General features: G+C 37.0%; 1 pseudogene across 1 annotated transcript; it reads left to right on the top strand.

Annotated features, from left to right (window-relative positions):
- Positions 1-302: 302 nt before the first annotated feature.
- Positions 303-626, top strand: LOC307191548 (cytochrome b5-like; annotated as a pseudogene). Its single transcript has one exon. The product of its transcript is annotated as a cytochrome b5-like (transcript).
- Positions 627-6,419: the final 5,793 nt, after the last annotated feature.

Below are 6,419 nucleotides of genomic sequence, written 5' to 3'. Positions count from 1 at the left end.
AAATATATAAGTGAATGGGCATATTTAACTGCTTTGGGGTTCTGTGGTATATTCTTCATTGGGAGTCTCACGGTGGATTCTAACATCTAGATGATGTATGCTTGGCTTATGTACTTAACATTTTGAATGCTGAGCCAGCTATTTACTGATTGTCATTGTCCATTTAAAAACATTAAGGGGGCCCAGGCACGGAGCCGGGCCGCAGGGAATGTCCCGGGACAAGTTCGCAGAGACGCCGGCTGTACTCCGCCCGGCTCAGCTCCGCTGCTCCCTTTAGGGCCGGAGGCTCGCAGTGCTCCCAAATGGCCGAGGAGTCCTACAAAGCCGTGAAGTACTACAGCCTGGAAGAGATCCAGAAACACAACCACAGCAAGAGCATCTGGCTGATCCTGCATTACAAGGTGTAAGATTTGAGCAAATTTTTGAGATGCTTGAGAATTGTCCAAAATTGTCCAAAATTATCACTGGAGCTGCATCTGGATGACAGGTCAGAGATAACCAAGTCTTCGGAAACTCTTATTACTACTATGGATTCTAATTCCAGCTGGTGGACCAATTGGGTGATCCTAGCTATCTCAGCACTGGTTATAGCCCTGATGTATCACTCCTACACATCGGAACACTAAACATGTTCTCAGAAGCCAGTGAAAGAAAAGACTGCTTTGGTCCGGGGAGAAAGAAAGCCACCGTTAACTGCTTCAACTGAACCCTTCACCTGAAAATGATTTGAACACACCTGTTTTCCTTTCCTCCTACATTAGACACAAAACAAACCAAAAAGAACTATTCTTTCTACTCCTGAACTTTTAGTGTGTGCCTTTTTATCCATCAGCTTTGTTTTGATGTTCCACCACTATGTCATTTGCTTATTGTGGGCACAATCTTTTAAAACATACCACCATGTTTGGCTGTCTATTTGATATGTAATTGTTTTTAATGTTTGGAATCTGATTATTTGGCGGTCATTTAATGTGTTAATCTTTCAGATCCAAGTTGTCTGTCTGATGTGAGCAGGGACGTCCTTGGATCTCTTCTTGTGCTGCTTCATCTAATTGAATAATCAGGTATTGCATGTTTCCGGTGTCGTTTTTTTTTTTTTTTTTTTTCCCAAGGAAATTAAGGAAGGCCCAGAAATAATAGCTTAAAGATTTCTAGTAATTGTTCTACTTGAACAATCATATAGATGATCGAAAGAGAAAGTGGCCTGCAAGACCTAGAAAAGATACTCTATCTTTTCTTTGATTAAAAACACCAGCAACATCAACAAAAGCCTGTGAACCATGAGAGAACATTACCACTGTCCCTTCTCTCAGCTTAAACATGTCATTCTGAAGAGATTCTCAGTTATACAGTTTCTCAGGTTTTACAGACTCCTCCTTCAGAGCTGAAAACTGTTTACATGCTCCTATAAAGAAATGTTGATTCCCTAATTTGTAAAAACACATATTTGAAAGAGATTGTGGGACATTTGGAATCTGATTTTTGAAGAAATTTAGCTCTCGTGTTGGGCCATGAAGAACTTTGGTGTGGACTGATTCAGTGGACTGGTTCAGTCATCCCTTATTTGTTTATTATTCTCTGCCCAGTGCTTTTTTCTTTAAATGTTGAAACTTGAGAGATGAATTTATAGACTTGAAGTACTTTGTAGTTAGCTATGATTGTCCATTGGCCTGCTAGCCGACTGATGAGCCATGGAGTTATTCAGAAATAACTAAACACATTGGAAAGGAATTTGTTTAAATTACAGAGCATAGATTTTTATAATCAATGACATGTATCACCCTCTGCCTTTTTTGTCACTGGAAGTTAGAGCGAATGTAGGGGGGCAGTGAGGCAGCTGACTCTATCACATGGGAAAGTACCTTGCAGAGGAATCCTTTGTTTAGATTTTAATAAACATAAGCCTGGAACAAAAAAAAAAATTTTTTAAATAGAAAAATAAAAACATTAAGGGATTTTTACTACGATCAGGTTTGTTTTAAACTTTTATACGTCAAGATTTTCACTGAATAGTGCCTGTCTCTTCAAAATATCTATAGACTTTGTATCTTCTGTCTTATAGTGTTATCACTTTATTTGGACTGATAATTTGAAATTAGAAACTTTGTTTTACATAGCTGTTTATCTTGTATATAGCTTGGGTTTCATATGTATGGACTGCGTAAATGATAAGAGATATATAAGTGATCATGAGACATATGACTTAAGCCTACAGGGATATGTTACTTTTGCATCCAAATAAATGAGTTTGGGCTAAGAGGTCCAGTAAGTGACTAAAACTTAGTCTAATCTAAAATAGACAAGTTATAATTAATAATATCACTTGTAAAGCTGCTTGAATTAGGCATGTCTTGCTTCACAGTTATTATACCACTGTGATATCTCAAACAGCAGACTCTATACGCCCATATTAGCAGAAAGTTTAGTGTTCGCTGGGTTGCCCACATTGAATATTTCTAAAAACCCTGGAGGAAAACTCTTATTTCCCACAATTCTCTCTCATTGTTGCTTGTCTTCATGGCCAGGCATCTTATTGCAGACGAATTCTACAATCATTCCAAAACTAGATCATCTATCCAACGTTCCTGACTCTGCTTTGCTCATGGGCCTGTCTTAATTTCCCCAACCCAGTTACTATCAAGCAGTAACATTTAAGGGACTCTGCCAAGGAACTTGGGTATCACAAAATGGTCACAGCCAACTCTCTCATTAATTCCCACCTGTTCTTGCATTGTGAAGATTGTTTATCTTCTGCTCTCCTTTCCCTGGTCCAGCAAGTGGAACTCCAAATCCCAAATCCCTCACTCAGTTTCAATTGATATCTTTATGGAGATATCTGATAGATTGAAGTATTGGATCCAATTCTTCACCACCTCTTGTATCTACACCCTCTGCCTTATAGCTTTATATTCTCTCCTACTAAAGTCTCTGCCTCTTGACTTTGACTCGGACATGTGTTTTGCTTTGGGTTGTAGGATGTTAGCAGCTGCAATGCAAAAATTAGCTTGAAAAGTATTTATGTTGGGCTTCGCCCTTGTGCCTTTGCCATCACAATGAGAAGAATGTGTCCTGAAGAGCCCAATGGGACCAAGGAGGATGAAAGACATGAGGGAAAGACCCAGATTTGCAGATCTGCAATGTGAAGCAAAACCAACCCAGGTGACTCACAGATCTGTGAAAATAAAGAACTTTTGTTTCAGTCACTGTGTTTTGAGGTTGTTTGTTATGCACCATTATTGTGGCAAAAGCTAATTTATACAAGATGTAAGTCTTGCCATGGTAAAGTCAAATATTGACATCTTTGTGCAAAGTAGTTTGGCTACTTATGGCCCCTAGTGTCCCCATTCCAGAGTAGCGTTTTGGCTTTACTTTTGCATAATCAAAATGCATGTTAGAATTCTTTATCAAAATAAAAAGTTTTCCTATAAAACCAAAAACTACTTTTAAATGGCCACTTTTCCATCTCTGAAAAAAAAATTAAAAGCCTTGCTGAACTCTATGCTCCAGATGAAAACCCAGATTTGTCAAAAAGGTTCAGAAAAGAAGTGGTATTGGTGATGATTCTGAAAGACTGGATAGGATTTGAGTTGACAGATAAGAGATGGGAATATATTTTAAGTAAGGAGTGAAATGAACAAAATGTGATGACTAGAAAGCATGAAACTCATTCAGAACCATTTAAATCATAATTTACTTTACAAACATTTATAAATATAATTTTTAAAAAACCTTAAGTTGTAAAAAATGAAGGTAATCTATTATTGAACTCAAAGACCAATCAATACTAATAGAACTTCTTCAGGGTATTGAAGAAAGTACAAATTCAGTGAAGATTTGCCAAAAAAAAAAGGAGCTATTTTAATCAGTATGTTGAAGACGTTAAGTAGACACATTCCAATGCCAATTCTATTTCTACTTTAATCCTATTGTCCCCAATTCTCCTAGAAATTCCACTGAGATTTGCTTTGATTTATATCAGCATTCTGTATGTCATTATTTCTTGTTTCTCAGACTTAGCTTGAAGCATATTTGAATCACATGGGTTCAATATATTCCATCTACCATTTGTCTTTAGGCCCTAATACCTTGGTTTGCATGTAGCAGGTGCTCAAAATAGTTTCTGTTATTATTTTTAATTAATACTTATATTATTAGCAATAGCTAATCACATTGATTCATCACCTCAGTTGCTCTGTGAGGTGGGTACCAAATTTAAGTCAATATTTTTGGTTGAAGAAACTGAGTCATAAAGAGATTAAATGATTAAGAGATGAAGTATCAAGTCACACTGGGAGTGAGTGGCAACACCATGACTCAAGTTCAGATCTGCCTAACACCAACACCAAGCTATTTTGAGTTGAACTGATGCACATGGTTTGAAAGACCATATGGAAACTACTGTATACAAGCCATGGCCAAATATCATTGCAATACAAAGAGATGTGTTATACATTATATAAATGTATGTTTGTGAATGTATATATACAGGGTGATTTGCCTTTCTCACTTCCTGATGATAAAACTTGAAGAATAATTGTTTCTGTGACACATGAACTGCAAATGTATTTTTTTCATTTTGCAGACCCTGGAATGCTCATTTACCTCTCTTCAGCTTGGGAGTTACAATGCGTTCATAGCTAGCAAGAGTGAGCTACTGCTGCCTTAGACTCAGTGCTTAAAGAATCTCATAAAAAATTGAAATTCCTACCTTTATTCAAGCTTGTCAGGAAATCTCCCTATAGCCCTTTGTATTTGAAAATGCATTATAGTTTTTTTAAAGCACGTGGGAAATGGTTTTACATTTTTTCAGTTGCACATAAAATCACGTTATGAGCTGCCAAATGAAAACTGAGAAAGCTCAGTGAATGGGGATGCCTCCTTCAAAATCTCCTATGTGAACTAGAGGTGCCATGTTCTCTGCTTACATGGCTAATATGGTTACTTTATCTCTTCATTTCACCCCTAACTAGAAATTAGGAATTCTTTAAGACATACCCATTAGTTAAAGTGAGACATAACCAGTGCTTACTAGCAGAAAGGAAACAATGAATATCCCTCCAAAAGCTATTCTCACACAGGAAGGGTTGAGAACTGAAATGGAGCTGTATTGGAACCAAGGTTTTTAATGCTATTAAAATTAGTCTGGTATTAATCTAAACTAGACTATTTTAAGTTAAGATGTTTATTGTAATCCCCAGGACAACCACTAAGAAACTAACTCCAAAAATACAGTAAAATAGACAACAATGGCACACTAAAAAATATCTATTTAACACAAAAGAAAGCAGTGACAGATCAGCCAAAGAATAAAAAAGATAAGACATAGAAAACAAATAGAAAACGGCAACTCTAAATCCTACCTTGTCAGTAATTACATTAAATACAAATGGATTAAACATGTCAATTAAAAGCTAGAGGTAGGGGTGAAGTAAGTCAGAAAGAGAAAAACAAATACAGTATGCTAACAAATATATATGGAATCTAGGGGAAAAAAGTGGTTCTGAAGAACCTAGGGGCAGGACAGGAATAAAGACGCAGATGTAGAGAATGGACTTGAGGACATGGGGAGTGGGAAGGGTAAGCTGGGACGAAGTGAGAGAGTGGCATGGACATATATACACTACCAAATGTAAAATAGATAGCTAGTGGGAAGCAGCTTCAAAGCACAGGGAGATCAGCTCGGTGCTTTGTGACCACCTAGAGGGGTGAGATTGGGAGGGAGACACAAGAACGAGGAGACATGGGGATATATGTATATGTATAGCTGATTCACTTTGTTATAAAGGAGAAACTAACACACCATTGTAAAGCAATTATACTCCAATGAAGATGTAAAAGAAAAAAAAAAAGCTAGAAGTAGAACAGATTTAAAAAAATAATCCAACTGCTTGGTGCCTACAGAAGACACACTTTATACTCAAGGATACAAACAGATTGGATGGAAAAACTACACCATGCAAGCAATAACCAACAGAAAGCTGGAGTGGCTATATTAACATCAGAAAGAAAAAATAGACTTTAAGACAAAATCTGTTACCAGACATAAAAAATATTATAAAAGTTTCAATCTATGGTCAATCTGTCAGGAAGACATAACAATTATAAACATATATGCATCTGACAACAGAACCCAAAGTACATAAGCAAAAATGGACAGAACTGAAGGGAGATAGACAATTCAGCAATCATAGTTGGGGAGGCCTCAACATCCCATTTCCAGTGAAGGACAGAATAGGCAGAGGGTCAATACGAAAATGTAAGACTTGACCAACACTATAAACCAACTAACTAGACCTATCAGACATATATAGAACATTCCAATCAACAGCAGCAAAATACACATTCTTCTCAAAGTCACATGGAACAGTCTCCAGGATAGACCACATGTTAGCCATAAACAAGTCTCAGTACATTAAAGA

The sequence above is a fragment of the Stenella coeruleoalba genome (assembly GCF_951394435.1).
Source record: "Stenella coeruleoalba genome assembly, chromosome: 9".
NCBI lineage: Eukaryota > Metazoa > Chordata > Mammalia > Artiodactyla > Delphinidae > Stenella > Stenella coeruleoalba.
Note: the sequence above shows the minus strand (reverse complement) of the source record. Positions and strands in the feature narration are given on the sequence as shown.